We start from the raw sequence: 15,911 nt of genomic DNA, 5'->3' as shown, positions 1-15,911 counted from the left end.
AGCAAACCGAACGACCCGGAACAGTGCTTGCAAGAAGTGACGCCGGCCCCTTGCTAGACGGCTCCCAGAGATGGGCACCTGCATGCAGGCTGTAACAGCAAGGGCTGTGAACGCGCTCTGGTGCCCGCGAGTAAGTAAACTAGGGTATTAACATACAATGGAAAACCACAGTGCAGTAAAAGTCAATAAACTACAGCTATATGTTATCACAGCACAGGTGAACCTCAGGGACATGGTGTGCAGCCAGAAAGGAACTCTCAGAAGAACACACATCAGTTAGCCAGCGCTGCGTAACAAATGACCCCACACTACACATGTTTATTATTTTGGGGCTTCTGCGGTCGGGGATCCAGATGTGGCTCAGCTGTGACGTCAGGCTACACTCAGGACTTCAGCCAGGGCTAGGGGCTCATCTGGAGGCCCCCCGTCCATGCTCACGTACTTACTGGCGCCATTCAACCCCTTGCTGGCTACTGGACCGAAGGCCTCGGGTCTTCGCCAAGTGGGCTTCTCTGTACGGCATCCTACTTTATCAAAGCAAGCAAGAGATAAAGGCTGTTATCCAGCAGTTAGAATCTAGGTAACCTAATCATTAAATGGCACCCATCACCAGAAGAGTCCTATCTGAAGCAGGTTGCCGGGCCAGCCACACCAGGGGGAGGGATGAGCCAAGGGCGTGGATCCCAGGTGGGGATGACTGGGGACCCTATTAGGGTCAGCCAGCCTCAAACAGAACGTGCATGCTTCCATCAGTACAAACGTTACGGATGTGAAAACCAGAGGGCAGTGCTTAAGGACCCAACGTTTACTGGCTAATGTGGAAAGACTATAAATAGCAGGGGGAAACCACAAAGTTCAGGTTAGGGGCTACTTGAACGCTTACGCTATCTTGGATAAAACACACTGGCACGGGGGGAGGGGCCCAGGACCTCAAAGGTAAAGTTCTATGTCTTGGCCTGGGTAGTGGCTACACGTCTATACAGGCGCTCATTGCGTTTGTGAGTTCCTGTTCATCCCCCAAACCGTCCTTTGTATCTTCTCAAGATTTAGGGACCACGGCGCCGGCCTTCCGGCACCTCATGGAAGAGGGAGGTCAGGTGCCCCGCACACTACAGCCGCCTCCTGTTCACCCCGCCCTGCAAAGAAACAGACCAGCTTCGACCTAGAAGCGGGGTCCACCTGGAAGTCCTCGTCTCCCCTCCCAGCAAACTAAGTCCAAAGGCCTCCAAGCTCTACCTGGAAGCCTTCTCCTCCAAGGCTGGATTATGACTCAGAACTGGCCCCGCCTCTTCCCCCCACTCCCTTCCCTGCAGTTAAAGGCGGGGTCAGAGGCGCTGCAGAACTCAGTCTCCCCGCATCAGACCGGAGGCTCCCCTCCAGGGCCTTGAAGTGCCCTGTGCTCCGCCATGGCGGGCGGTGGCGGTGGGTGTTACCTCCTGAGGCAACTGCAAACAAGAACCACCGATGGCTGGAAGCTGGGAGCCACCCAGACCACATCCTGTTTGGCTGCAGCATCGATTCAGTCATGCCAATATTGCCGAACAAAAGAACTTTCTACGCAGGCTTACAGAAGAGAGACGTGCCGTCTGCAGCAAGGGAACCAGCCCAGCCAGAGTTCCCGCACGGGTCGGCACTGGTCGGCGGGCACAAGTGGCCTGAGCGTGTGCCAGCCTGACCTCCGGGGTTTGCGGGCCAGAGCGTCTGGGCTGAGAGGAGAGACGGCGCCTGGGACCGTGCATTTGGGCCAGCCCTCCGCACCCTGGTCAGAGCCGGCTCTCAAGCGGTTGTTGAGTGAATGGGTGAAGGAAGCGCCTCTCCAGATGGTGTGAAGAAACGCCAACCATAAATGGATCGTCTGAGGGAGACAAAACTGCTGCGGGCAGCAGAGCGAACCGAACCCCCTGCCAGGCCCATGGCGGTGGCGGCCACCTCGTTCTCCGGACGCCGGTCCCGCGGCCCGACGGCATCTTGAGAGGGAGGAAGGGACCCAAGGGAGAAAAGATTTCTGGAAGTCCAGCCCCCTAAACACCAGGCCTTCTCCGGGGGAAACCGCACTGCCTGTTTCTACCAGAGAAGGGACCAGAAAATGTGTTTTCCCTCACATACCTTAAGCATGTAAGGAATCTGGACGAGCTTCTTCCAGGACTGGATGGGGAAGGTTGTGGTTTTGAACCGCAAAGTGCCGCCAGTCTCGGTCGGGGATGGACAGACACACACCCGGGTTTGAGAAGCAAAGGGAGGCCAGGGGAAGGACCTTCTGGAAAGCCCGGCCAGCCATGAAGGGGTCCCCGGTGCAGTCAGGACCCTAAAGGCGCCCTCCCGGCTCTAGGTCGCCTCCCGGGAGCCCTCGGGGCCCCAGTGCTCACCCCTGAGCAGAGTGGAGTCCAGAAGCTCCCAGGTGGCTGGCGCTGACCCAGTGCAGGGCCCGCGAGCTTTGATGCGCGTGAGTGCCGACGCATCGGCCGGGAAAGGCCACCTGTCCCACCTGAGCACCTCCGAGCAGACGTTGGACCCCCCCAGCGTTCAGGGGCCCAGCTCCCACCCTCTCTTAACTGCAGGGCTTCAGCGGGCAGCAGAAACGCTCATATCTCAAAAAACAGGCACAAACGGGGCCCGCCTCACGGGGCTGCCGTGGGGAATGAACAGCATGTGCGAAGCTCTTGGAACAGCACCAAGGCCACGGTCAGCGCCACAGAAGTGTTCACAGCTGTCATTCTCTGATGACGGCACCCCAGGTGCACACACACAGGCCCCCTGGGACGCTCTCAAGCCTACTGCTCCTACCCCCCTGCCACCTCCTCGTCTCCTTCTCGCCGAATCTTGTCCCTCTACGCACGGCCAGGCTTATCTCCTGGTTCACCCTTCTGGCAAAATTTCAGCCCCGGCCCCGAAGCGTGAAGCACGAGCCCACTTCTCCCGAATGCCACGCCACCGCCAGCCCAGGGCCCAGACTGAGACTCTGCTGATCGCGGAGGCCCCGGCCACTCCAAGTGCAGTCTCTGGTCAGAAATGCACCTACCCCAGGCCCTCCGTGCCGGAATCTGCATTTTAACAAGATCCCGGGGTGATTCCGGAGCACCTGACATCTGAGAAGCGCTGGGCTGGGAGACGTCGGGTCCAGCCAGAGACTAGCATTCTGTCCACCCGGCCTCCTCGAGGTGGGTCCTGGAAGAAAGCCTTCCTGCCTAAGACTCCAAACTCTGTGCCTGTGAGCCTGTGCACCACAAGTCTGTGCGTGTGTGTGTGTGTGTGTGTGTGTGTGTGCGCACGCGTGTGCAGCTGGACTGTAACATTGCTTGCTCCCTGAACCCGGACTCACCGCATAAACCAAAAACATCTCAAGGAGCACACACTTCAGAGCAGCCGTGTGTACTCTGTGCATACAGACAGGAGACAATCTCACCCTGTTTTCCGGGCATCGACCCCGAGATGCTAACAGGACCAGCGGGGCTCTGGCCCCCAACACCTGTGCTCGCTACGAAGCCCAATGTTCTGGACTCCGATTTTCAGAGCAGCTTATAAACGGGCCCATTGTCTCTGCCGCTCTGCTACCTTTCTCAAGTTCACCTGGCAAAAAGATGATCCGTGTTTGTGTTTAGAAGCCAGCTGCCTCACTGGCCAGGAGAGCAGCTCACCTCTAAACGTCTGGTCCGGGAGAGAACAAAGAATGTGCTGGCAGAGAGAGACAGGCCACGGCCTGACCCGGAGCGGTCCGGGCCCACTGCACTTGGCTTTGTAGAGAAGGGCCGTTTCTGGCCGGGGTGCGGGGGGCCCCGGGCTCCTCCTGGCAGGGGGCACCTGGTACCACTGGCCGGCATCGGCCGGACACCCTCATGCTGACACGGACCGTGGTGGAGCCGGGCATCACAGACACGGGGACAGAGGGCCAGCCCGGCCACCCCGCCATTGCCCACTCGCTTCTCTGCCGCTCTTCTTGTCTATTCTTAAAGATGAACTTTCTTTTCAGACTAGATTTAGGTTTAGAGAAAAGCTGGGGAGAAAACGCAGGGAGTTGTCCTCTACTGCCCAACACCCGGGTTCCCCGGTGACTGACCTCTCGCGTGAGGAGGGCGCATTTGTCCAACATACCTGACGCAGATACATTATAATTAACCAAGTCCGTTCTTTACCCAGATTCCCTGGGTTTCTCCCCGGTGTCTTTCTTCTGTTCCAGGAGCCCGTCCAGGACACCACATGACATTTAGTCTTGTGGCCCGAGGCTCCTCGGGGTGGTGACAGTTCAGCTCCTGCACCCTACCCCCCGGCCTTCCCCTTTCCAGGCCCCAAACTCCGCAAAGGGCCAGGCAGCTGCTGGCTGGGCCATGTGTGGCCTATCCCCAGGAGCAAGGCCAAGATGTGTGCCCGGAGGATGCCACACACGCCTACAATCAGGGTGAGCTTTATGATTATCCCCGTTACAAATCGCCACGTGTCCCGGACGGGCAGGCCTGCCGTGGCTGAAGATGAACTGTATCCCCTCCAGTGTGGGCGCACTGACTGGCTAGGACCCACCTAACTCCCTCCCGCCTCCCACTCATCAGCCAAAAAGCACCCCAACACCACCCAGTGAACACACGGGGCGCCACGGGGAGGGAGGAGGTAGAGAGAAGCTGGAGAAGCTGTGCCCAGCCACGAATCCCTGAGTTTTTTCTGAGCCAGGAAATCCCATGCCAGTGACGGAAGGAGCCCCCAGTCTCCCCGAGCACCCAAGGGCCACGCTGACACACAGGGCCAGCCCATCACCAAGGCAGGAGCCTCGGGGCCTAGACAGGCCGAAGATCCCAGAGATGCCCACCTCCAAGTTGTGAGTCAAGATCACTGGTAGCTTAGAGCCATGTGTCCACAGGCTGAGCCACCCCACCTGCTCTGCCCAATGAAGTATCTCACGGGGAGCACCGGGGGCCAAGGTCACCATTCTCGGGGATCTCTGAATGAATGTTCCCAGGGCTGGCGAGGCGCTGACCCACGATAACGGAAAACATTCCTTGTCAGAGGCTCAGGAGAAGTCTCCCAACCGCACCTGTCAACCTAGACCCAGAAAAACACGTGGCAAAGGACTCGCAGTCCACGGGGGCAGCACCCCCTGCAGTCCCCCCAAATCCAGGCTGTAGAAAGGGCAGGAGGGCTGAGGGAAGTGCGAGAAAGCATTTCCTGTCCGTTCCAGAAGGCTCAAACTGTGTATTTCTTCTCCCAAAGCCGGAATGGCTCCCAGGCCGGTGCCTGCCACGTAAGGGGTGGTCATCAATGCCTCGCTGGCTTGACTTCAGGATGGAGAGAGTGCTGAAGGACTTATGCCAAGGGAGGGCACCCGTCCAGCGGGCAAGACTGGCCGGGCACGCACAGGAGGGGGCGGTCAACTCAGGGGTCGTCAAGGGTTCCACCAGTAACACCGCCCGGAAAAGAGCATTCCACCCGACACCAGGGCGGCAATATCGCCGAATGGCATGCGGTGCGGCCAGCAAACGCTGTTCCCATGGCCGCGGAGTGAAAAGGCAGGTTTGCAGGACTGAGCACGATGGGCCCTACTTCTGAGAACGTCCTAGTGATTTATCTCACAGGGAGGGAGCCACCGGGAGTCAGAGGAGTTTTCATTTCTTCCGCAGGCTGCGTTTTCTAAATCTGTGATTAGCATGGATCGCTCCTAAACAGAACAGACAATGAAGGGCCAAGCTTTGCAGTCACTGGGTGGCCTTTAGTCTCAGATTACAGGTCCCCGGGGACACATGGGTGTTTTAGAGGCTACTCGTCGCAGTGGACTTTCGTTACATAGGTTCTTTAAATAATCTGCAAGGGGGAAGGAAGGTGGCTCTCTGGGAGCGATGCCAGAGGAAGGCTTGTTCCCTCGTTTCACGAAGAAACTCCTCTTCTAAGTGGTCTACTCAGAAATAAGGTTCCGGGGTGCCTGGCTGGCTCAGCGGGTTGAGCTTCCGACTCTTGATTTCAGCTCCAGTCATGATCTCATGGTTCGTGGGGGTTCGAGCCCCACATCAGGCTCTGCGCTGGCATGTAGAGCCTGCTTGGGAGTCTCTCTCCCTTTCTCTCTACCCCTCCCCCGCTCAAGCTCGTGCTCTCTCTTACGAGAGAAGGAAAGAAAGAAAGAAAGAAAGAAAGAAAGAAAGAAAGAAAGAGAGAGAAAGAAAGAAAGAAAGAGAAAGAAAGAGAGAAAGAAAGAAAGAAAGAAAGAGAAAGAAAGAGAGAAAGAGAGAAAGAAAGAAACAAAGAAAGAAACAAAGAAAGAAAGAAAGGGAGAAAGAAAGGGAGAAAGAAAGAAAGAAAGAAAGAACTAACGAAACAAAGAAAGAAAGAAAAGGAGAAAGAAAGAAAGAAAGAAAGAAAGAAAGAAAGAAAGAGCCCCCCCAATCTACTGTGTGATGGGAGGACACACAGGACGATTCACTAGAGTTTTCGTCTTTACCACAAGCCGTGTGTACCCATAAAGTGTACCTATAAAAGGGCTTGTCAAAAGCACTTTATGGAAAATCTAAGTAAATAAATGCCACTTGGAAACCGCAGACCCTCCAACAAGCACATGAAAAGATACTCCATGTCAATAATCACTGAGGGCAAATCATAAACCCCCGGTATCACTTGACTTGCGTGAGCGCGGCTCCCATCAAACATGCAGAAACAGAAGACAGGAGAACCCGGGACACTGGCGTCCTGGTGTGGGGAATGGAAAAAGGTACAGCCGTCATGAAAACAGGATGGCAGTGCTTCGGAAAGTTAAAACTAGGGGGCGCCTGGGGGGCGCAGTCGCTTAAGGGTCCGACTCTTGGTTTCGGCTCAGGTCATGATCTCGCTGGTCGTGAGTCTGAGCCCCGCGTCGGACTCCGTGCTGGCAGCGTGGAGCCTGCTTGGGATTCTCTCCCTCCCTCTCTCTCTGCCCCTCTTCTGTTCACCCTCTCTGTCTCTGTCTCTCTAAAATTAATTAGCTTTAGGGGCACCTGGGTGGCTCAGTCGGTCAAGTGTCTGACTTCGGCTCAGGTCACGATCTCACAGTCTGTGAGTTCGAGCCCCGCGTCGGGCTCTGTGCTGACAGCTCGGAGCCTGGAGCCCGCTTCGGATTCTGTGTCTCCCTCTCTCTCTGCCCCTCCCCTGCTCACACTCTGTCTGTCTCCCTCTCTCTCAAAAGTAAATAAACAAAAAAAAATAAATAAATAAAACAAAATAAATTAACTTAACAAAGAAATTAAAACGAGAACCACCGATAGGATCCAGCAACCCCACCTCTGGGTATGCACCCAAAATAACGGAAAGCAGGGTCTTGAAAGCTATTTTTGCACACCCAGGTTCAGAGCAGCATTACGTGCAAGAGCCAAGAAGTGCAACCACATGTCCCCGGGGTGGACGAACGCGTGAAGCAAACGGGGTCTGTCCTCACAGTGGAACGTTGTTCTGCCTTGAAAGGGAAAAGAGATCCAGTCACAGGCTACAGCGCGGATGAACCCGGACGACGTCACGCTGAGTGAAATAAGCCCGTCACAGACGGACACACACTGGATGATTCCACTCATCGGAGGGGGTATCCGACACAGTCAACAGAATCAGGGGGTGGGAAGGTGGTCCCCGGGGGCGGCGGGGCGTGGGCGGTGAGAAATGGGGAGGTTTAATGTACGTTTCGCTTTTGCAAGATGCAAAGAAGTTGTGGAGATCTGTTGCACGATCGTGTGAACACGCTTTACACTACTGAACTCTACACTTAAACACCATTACGATGGGAAGTTTCGTATCAGGCGGGGTTTTTTTTGGTTGTGTTCACAAATTAAAAAGAAGTTAAAGTTTGTAAGAGAGGAAGGTCGTACACAACAGCCTCTTTTGTTTCCTCATGTTGTTTCTGAAGAAATTCGCGTCTGGCCACGCCCTACGACGACACGAGCCAAACTCCTTGCGAGTCGGGCCTGGTACCCGCAAGACGGGTCTGAAGCAGCAGGGAAAAAAACAACAAAAAAAAAGAACGTCCACTCCCCCTGTTTTACGTGGCAAAAGTGACCCTGCTCCCCGAAGCTAACAAACGAAAAAAGAAAACTGTACCTGAACAGCACTCGGGAATCCAGACGCAGAAACCCGAGCGATGCAGGTCGGCTCAGTGGAATCGGCCCGAGAGGTCAAGGGCAGTCAAGGTCACTTGCCCGAGGAACGCAGCCAAGGCCCTGGAGCCGAGACTCACTTTCCACCTTCTACGTGTCCGTAGTACTTGGAATGGCTACAAAAGCACTTCTTATTCTTACAATACAGATTTAGGCACGCGAAAAGTTTAGAAAAAACACCATCTTGGGAATGAGAACCAAGACGTGTATTCCCACGGGGGAGGGGTCACTTTAACCTGGTGATTTTCTCAGCTGGGCCTACAGTCACCTTAGGATGCTTTTAAATTTAGAGACGCAGAGACCCCAGCCCCAGGCCAACTAACTCTCTAGGGAAGGGACCTGAGCAATGTTTGTAATCCTCACAGGTGATATTCTAGACCTGCTGAGGTTCAGGGGCGCCTGGCGGGGGGGGGGGGGGGGGAAGGGGGGGTGTGCCTCAGTCGGTTAAACATCTGAGTTCGGCTCAGGTCATGATCTCACGGTTCGTGGGTTCGAGCCCCGCGTCAGGCTCTGTGCTGACGGCTCGGAGCCTGGAGCCCGCTTCGGATTCTGTGTCTCCCTCTCTCCCTGCCCCTCCCCTGCTTGTGTTCTGTCTCCCTCTCTCTCAAAACTAAATAAACACTAAAAAAAAAATTTAAATCTGCTGAGGTTTTTCTTCAAGGAAAAGTGGGGAGCCTGGGGGGCTCAGACGGTTGAGCGTCTGGCGTTTGTTTTCAGCTCAGGTCACGATCTCACGGTTCCCAGGATGAAGCCCCGTGTCGGGATCTGCGCTGACAGTGAAGCTTGCTTGGGATTCTTTCTTTCCCTCTCTCTCTCTGTCCCTCCCCCTCTTTCTCTCTCTCTCTCTCTCAAAATGAGTCAACTTCAAAACAAAAGTAAGGAACGCACCTGTGCCGGGCTCGGTGCTAATGCCGGCGACTTCTGAGTTCTGACCAGTGCAGCTGGCACTGAGACGTAAGGCGCCGAGGGTCCCTGTTTGGGGGTGGGGGTGGGGCAGCCATGTAGCCTTAAAGCCTCAGGCAGAGGGTCCCGCCGGGCAGGAAGCAGCAAAAGCAAAGCCCAGGGGTACGAACGCGCATCGCTTAGGGGACCACCGTGGAATCTGGGGGCCGGGCCTGGCGGATGCAGGCAAGAGCAGGTGGGAGATCCAACTGCTCGGAGACCAGCCTGCCAGTCCCCGGAAGCAGGCCACACCGAAAAGTTTAGGCTGACTCTGCAAAGCCAGGAAGGCCTCGGCGACCTGCAGGCCAGATCGTATTTCCAGTTCTTGGGAAAACGCAAAGGCCGTGGGGTGAACCGTGCCCAGCAGGCTGAAGCCACCAGCGTGCATTCGCTGGGGGAATCAACGAATGGATGGATGGATGGACGGTTAGAACAAGGGGGACGCCCGGGTCACAGAGCCACACGGCTCACAGCTGACGTCAGCGCGCAAGGGACGTGACGCGACTGTGGAGTACCACAGAAACCCACCAGCACACATATCAACGCCACGTCCCAAATACAGAGAAGGGGGCTTCTGAGCACCGGGGCAGGGGCTGGGACCTAGACCCTCGCCACACCCCAGAGGCACCCCCAGACGAAGGCATTAAACACCCCAAACCAAAAGCAGACGCACACAGGACTGGAAAACCCAACTGATTAGAATCTCCATCCAGCGAAACCCGGGTGACAGGATCGGCGGACCCAACAACACACAAGTCACGCTTCTCGGTGAAAACTGGGCCGGGGGCCCCAACGAGAGGAGGGGTGGCGGACGGGAGCTCGGCCAAGCCCCTCTCGTGGCCCACGGGGCACAGTCCACGAGAACCGCACGCAGTCCCGACACACGTCAGGTGACCTCGGCGGGAACGCTCTCCGTGTCGTTTCGAGCTAAGTAGACCAGAGCCCCGGGACTTGGTGTAACCCCCGCGTCCGGAAGAAGGAGCTCGCCAAGTGGGCCGAGACGCAAACTCTTCAGATCAGGTGGCGACAAAGCCAGCGGCGGTCCATCCGCCAGCGAATGGCTTACGCGCGGCGTGAAATCCATCAGAAACAAAACGACCCAGAAAGCGGGACCGGAAATGTCGAACACACACACAAGAGGGATTTTACACTGACAAAACGAAAACCGCAAAGTGGCAAAAGGGTCTGGTTGTCATGCTCACCAAAACCGTTAGCGGTCATCCAGAGAAAACGGCGGAACCGCGGTCACCTCCAGGAACGTGAGCCCAGCTCTCGAAATCCGATGGGCCCACACGCGGAACACACATAAGCCACATAAACCCAACCTAAATAAAACCCGACACAAACCACAACATCATCGAGGAGCTTAATCTCATCGACCTGCGTCAAACTCCCTGTCCTGGAGAAAATGCAATTGCTGTGCAACTATCCAAGGAATACTCGAAAATACTGGAAGCATTCCTGAGGCCTTTATTGAGCCCCAATGCAGTAATACCAGAAGCTAACTAGAAAATAAGAGGGAAGAAAGAGGGGAAAAAGAGAAAAGGAAAAAAACTAAATACTTAAAGAACAAAGAGAATAGCTCAGGGTCCACCTGGCTCTAGGCCCTGATCACGTGACTATGTCTGGAAGGCCCCACTGTGAAAACCAACTGTAACCACACATTCCCCCCTCCCCCCCCCCCCGCCATGGTTCTACTGATGCTGCCATTTCCTTTTATTCCCTCTGGGTTCCAACATTCTGGAACTTTCCATCAGTCATCACCTCTACCACCAAGCTAACCTGAGTTCCAGATTTCTGGGCGACTACAACCCAGAGGGGGCCTGCCTACCATTCATCCCATCAGTGGCGGCCAGGTTATGGAGGACCAGGTGGCCCTGGGCGTGGCCGCCACCACCTAATGGAGGGAAGCCCCACCGGGGGTTCTCCAAGGGTGGCAGGAAAAGCAGGGGCTCCTTCACCCATCTGGGCAGGGGGCTTCTCGTACTGTGCTGATCCTTAGTTCAACGGATAATGGCCGTTCAGAAAGGTACCCCAAAATGGGGGAATATCTGAGGGCAGACCTCTCGGGTACAAAGACTGCTGTCTGAACACCTACCGCTCAGGGCTGTGAAGATCCGCGATTCCCGATTATCTCAACGGAGAGCTCCGTACGGTGCCCGACGTGGTGTACTTCTTGCCAAGTGCCACCTTCGATGGCAACGAGAGGGAAATGGTCACACGGCCACACGGCACAGCGGGAGGGCTCACGTGGGCTTGCCAAGTGAGGGCGCCGTCGGGAGGGAATGTGGACACTCTCTCCTGCCCAGGTCCCCAACCTCCCAGCGTTAGGGGCTGCTCCACCCTTGGCTCCTGCTGGTGGACTGGAACGGTCCAGACTACCCACCTGGCTGTCACCTGCCCATGCCCATCTCGCCTGAGATGTCATCTTGCCTGTGTGCCCACAGCACTGCCCCCACGCTGCTCCCTGGTCTGGTTCCGGAAATCACCTCCCTTGCCCTGGGGGGTTCCCTGCCCCGGGCACCCAGCTGGGGGGCAGAGCAGTGTAGCACCACAGCCTGGATTCAAATCTGCGGGGGGGGGGGTTGGGGGGGATTGGGGGGGGGGTTGGGGAGAAGCGCGCGACCCCTGACATGCAGTCAAAGCGAGTTAACCCTATTTCGGTGCTGAGCCCAGAAGTACCCGTGAACAACCGTCCTCCAGGGACACGTCTGGGGTGGTCATTTTCAGCGATCTGAGCCCTTCCACTCTGCTATCCACAACCATTACACGGAGAGCCCCCCCCCCCCCGCCCCCGGTCAAGTGCCTCGGCAAACAACCCCGTCAGTTCACATCCAGGCACTGGCACCACGTAAAACTCCTCACTGCCTGGTATTTCCAGGTCCTCGTAGGGTCCACGGACACATCCATGAGTCTCTTGGCCTCAGTGTCCTCATTGGTAAGTCGGGAGCAAACGGTTTCGCTGCCTGCAGGGGCAGGTGCAGGGGGAGGTAGCTACCACTTGTCTCTCCTCTCCTCTCCCACAACAGTTTCAATGTGCAGATTACTTGTTTTGTGGAAGACAATGGAGGGGGCTGGGGGCAGACCGGTGATGACCACCCCAGCCCTCACCCGCCCCTGTACACGTCCAAACGACTACTGCTTACTTCTGGGCGCTCCCCTCCAGCCCCGACTGCCTATTTGCAATTCCCGGCACTAAAACCCGAAGGCAAAGGACAACCACAAACCACCTGACGTATTGGAAGTCACACTCGCTCAGGTTTTTCCCCCCGAGTGCCTGAGTCCCAGTCGTCTGCTCAGCCATAATTTGGCATTGTGTCCTGCCTGCCTCACTTACCTGTTACTCCCAGCCTCCGCACACCCCCCGCCCCCCAGGGGATCACTGCCATTCTCTCCCTTTTCCTGCTCATCAAAATAACCCGGCTCCTTCCCAGAAAAATAATCAGACTCCCAATTTAGCCAGCAGCCAATTTCTTGACAATTCCACTAATGACAAAAAAGAGGTGTTTGTGACATCATGTTCCAGCTTTTCAGTTATGTTCTTGTAACCTTGAAAACGTAATGGTTTTACCCCGAGCACGTTGAGGACGGCGGGTGGTCCTCCTGGGACAGAAGGCTGTACTGAAGTTTCCCCCCAAGCGGAACCGGGATTAGCCAGGTCAACGTGGGTTAAACACAGAAATCCGCTGGACGGTCAGCAAAGCCAAGGCCTCTCAGCGGCTCAGGCTGCTGCGGTCCCAGGAGGGGACTGTCAGGAGGGGAAGGATGGCCTGGCCTGGGGGGTTGGGCCTGACCAGGAAAGCCAGGGCTCACCCTGATGCCCCTGTGCGCCACGGCCTGGGTGCACACGTCGGAGACAAGCGACCCAGGAGAGGTGCTCTGATCTCCGTCACAGGGTCCCTCTGATGTTGCTTCTGCTGAAAGACCTCCCCTTCTTCCTCAATACCTCTTCCTTTCTGGAACACAAAAATGCTGTGGCTCTCTTACTAATCTGACAGCTGCCTTAGCTTCCTGTGTCATTCCTGTTAACAAAGATAATGCAACCCCGCGCAGAGTGGTCATTTAGTTCGATGATTTTAGGAGACTTTCCTAATAGGTCGGGAGGGAGAAGTGGCCGGTCACCCGGCAGGGTCACGGGAGTCCCAGGTGGGGAGAGGAGGGCTGTGAGGGGGTGATCTGGGGTGAGGGGAGGGTGTCAGACCCCTCTCAAGTCACGCCCACATGTTTAGTCAAGTTTTTCCAGGGCCTGGAAGCTCAAAGCTGAATGAAGCCCAGAAGGACTGTTCCATCCAGCCACCAGCCCCTGGCATCCCCCGCCAGGGTCTCCCAGAAAGCAGTCACCTCCTTTGATTTCCTGTACTCACCCAACCACCCACTGCCCCCGCCCCCAAGCCCCCTGCAGGCGCCTGCCCAGTTCTTTGTCTCTCACCTAGTGTCCTGAGCCCCCAGCACAGCTCGTGAACCCTGACCTCTCCTCCTGTACTCTGGTGGCCACTTCCCTAACCTCGTGAGCCCCGACCTCTCCTCCTGTACTCTGGTGGCCACTTCCCTAACCTCGTCTCCTGTACACTGGTGGCCGCTTCCCTAACCTCGCGAACCCTGACCTCTCCTCCTGTACTCTGGTGGCCACTTCCCTAACCTCGTCTCCTGTACACTGGTGGCCGCTTCCCTAACCTCGCGAACCCTGACCTCTCCTCCTGTACTCTGGTGGCCACTTCCCTAGACAGAGGCCTCCTCCGGTGGTTTCTCCAGCCTCCTGCCTGGCACACAGCAGGGTCAGTGTGAGTGAGGGAATGAAGGACTTTGAGTCAAACAACAGCTAATCGGGGGGAACAGGGCCAGGGACAGCGCCCCGGAGAGTCACAAAAGGCTCAGCGCTCAGGCCCAGTCTAGGGGCTCCCCGCCCCCCAGACTCCACCGAGAACAAATAACCAGAGCGAAGGAGCTGTCCCCGGGCCTTCCCGTCAGCCTCCACAGTGCTGCCTCATGTTACAATAGGTGAGCAGTGACTCATGGCCGTGGCTGTGCCAAGAGGAGGCAGCCAGGCCCCCTTTGCAAAGCCACGCTGAGGACACAGGCCAAAACACATTCCACCCCGAACGTAGTCTTCCTCTCTTGCCAGAACGAAGAAGTCCTGTGACAGCAGACCGCGGTTAGGAATCAAAAGGACGGCCTCACTGTCCGTGGAAGGCAGCAAGCCCTTTCGCCTCTTAATGAACCTGGAAGTTGAAAACCAAGTCTGGGGCGCTGCCCTGGGCCAGACCCACCAGATCCAACCGCAGTCCGTCTCGTCACAGCTGATCAGAGACACCGCCCCACAAATCACCCCCGTGCCCAGAATGACATGGCCCTGGGAGGCAGGGGGGGCCCCTAGCAATGACAGTTCCTGAAGCTGCCGGCGAGGAAATCATCAGTCACTCCTTTCCAGGGTGGAGGGGGCCCCTAGGACCTCCGACAGAAACTCCTCCTGTGTCCTCAGATGTACACATCCCCCCAGATGTTAATATTTTTGAAACCCGCGTGTAAGTGCACATCCTAAAATTCAGGTGTGCGTTTCCAAGCCCACCCCAAAAGCTCCCAATGCAGAGCATGAGGGTTTGGGGTACCGGCAGGTCTAAGGCTGGTCTTAAAGTTCACCCGGTTGCATGAATCGGATGTAGAAACTCTTCTCAAGGTCACTGCCTTTGGAGGTGTTTCTCTGAGTAGCAATTACACATTCGTCCAACCGTTAATAGAATTAGAAGTCCTCTGGAGAATTTGAGCACAATAGTGGTAAAAAATTCATCCAAAGGAAAAACTTACATGTACTGAAAGAAAGATGTGTGTATGGAGATGTTCACTGTAGTACTGTTGATAATTTCAGAGGAGCTGGAAATGGTCTCTGAATAAGGATTTGTTAAAGAGGGTACCTCCCGTACAAATCTGACGGTCATTTGGGGGTCCAAATCTGTGTCTGCTGATGTGAAAATACGTCAGCAACAATTTTAGGTAAAAAGCAGTTTTTCAAAAGTATAGACTTTATTCAAAAATAAGGACTTGCTATGCATCAGGTGCACACTGAACAAGTCCCCGCTCTACTATCCTGCTCTGTTTGCAAGGGCTTGGACTTAACCTCTGAAGACGTCAGAGAGACCCTAAGAAAAATGTCCTGTCCACACCAGAGTGGTTATCGTGAGTGGCCGACTTCCAGTGATGTGAACTTTTTTCTCCTTTTGCATCTTATAATATATTTTTTTAAGTTTACTTTTATTGATTTTGAGAGGGGAGAGAGAGAGAGAGAGAGAGAGAGGGAGCACGCACGAGCAGGGGAGGGGTGGAGAGAGGAGAGAGAGAATCCCAAGCAGGCTGACAAGGAGCTCGAACTCACAAACGCTGAGATCACGACCTGAGCTGAAATCAAGAGCTGAATGCTTAACCGACTGAGCCACCCAGGCGCCCCACGTCTTGTAATGTTTCTAAGATGAACATATGATTACTTGACTAATTTTAAAAACCTCAGGGGGAGAGGTCTTTTTATTTTTTTAAGAGAAAAGAAGGAAAAAATCACAATAAACTCCTCCAGAAAAATGGGTTTATCTAGAAAGTACTTGCATTAAACACAACTCCCTTCTCAGTCCCCCCACTCGCAGCCCTCAGGGTAGTCCGGGCAGGTCAGGCCTTTTAAAACGCAGGCTCAGCGTCCACCAGTGACCGGCTGCTGGTCCCCCCGCACGCGAGACCAGCCAGAGCCACAATCCAGCCCAGGTCTGAGCCTGGGGCACAACCTGCTGACTGTATCCCTCCCATTTCCTCCTGCTCCCAGAGATTTGAGGAATGGGGCAAGGACTGGGGAAGTGATCCTTATTTAGACATCTACCAATACATCACGCCATCAGTCTGCGC

At 55.6% G+C, this 15,911-nt stretch overlaps 1 protein-coding gene and 1 long non-coding RNA gene across 5 annotated transcripts in view; one reads left to right on the top strand and one right to left on the bottom strand.

The window, feature by feature from the left end:
- Positions 1-15,911, bottom strand: part of SH3BP4 (SH3 domain binding protein 4) — an 84,300-nt gene that overhangs the window by 59,923 nt on the left and 8,466 nt on the right. For 2 of the 4 annotated variants that reach the window (XM_042995736.1, XM_007082990.3), the window contains exons 1-2: positions 12,367-12,583; positions 11,128-11,219 (exon numbers count right to left, since the gene is read on the bottom strand). The exons of 1 other annotated variant lie outside the window; for it this stretch is intronic. The gene's annotated coding sequence lies outside the window, so the exon portion shown is untranslated. Of the gene's footprint in view, positions 1-11,127; positions 11,249-12,366; positions 12,584-15,911 lie in introns of those variants that run through there. One more of the 4 variants, XM_042995737.1, reaches the window with a different exon arrangement.
- On the top strand, positions 11,639-13,081 carry LOC122241071. Its single transcript, XR_006221019.1, has 2 exons — positions 11,639-11,967; positions 12,059-13,081. It is a non-coding gene; the product is annotated as an uncharacterized LOC122241071 (long non-coding RNA).

Source organism: Panthera tigris, chromosome C1 (assembly GCF_018350195.1).
Source record: "Panthera tigris isolate Pti1 chromosome C1, P.tigris_Pti1_mat1.1, whole genome shotgun sequence".
Lineage (NCBI taxonomy): Eukaryota > Metazoa > Chordata > Mammalia > Carnivora > Felidae > Panthera > Panthera tigris.
The sequence above is the reverse complement of the archived record's forward strand: the minus strand, read 5'-3'. Positions and strand labels throughout refer to the sequence as shown.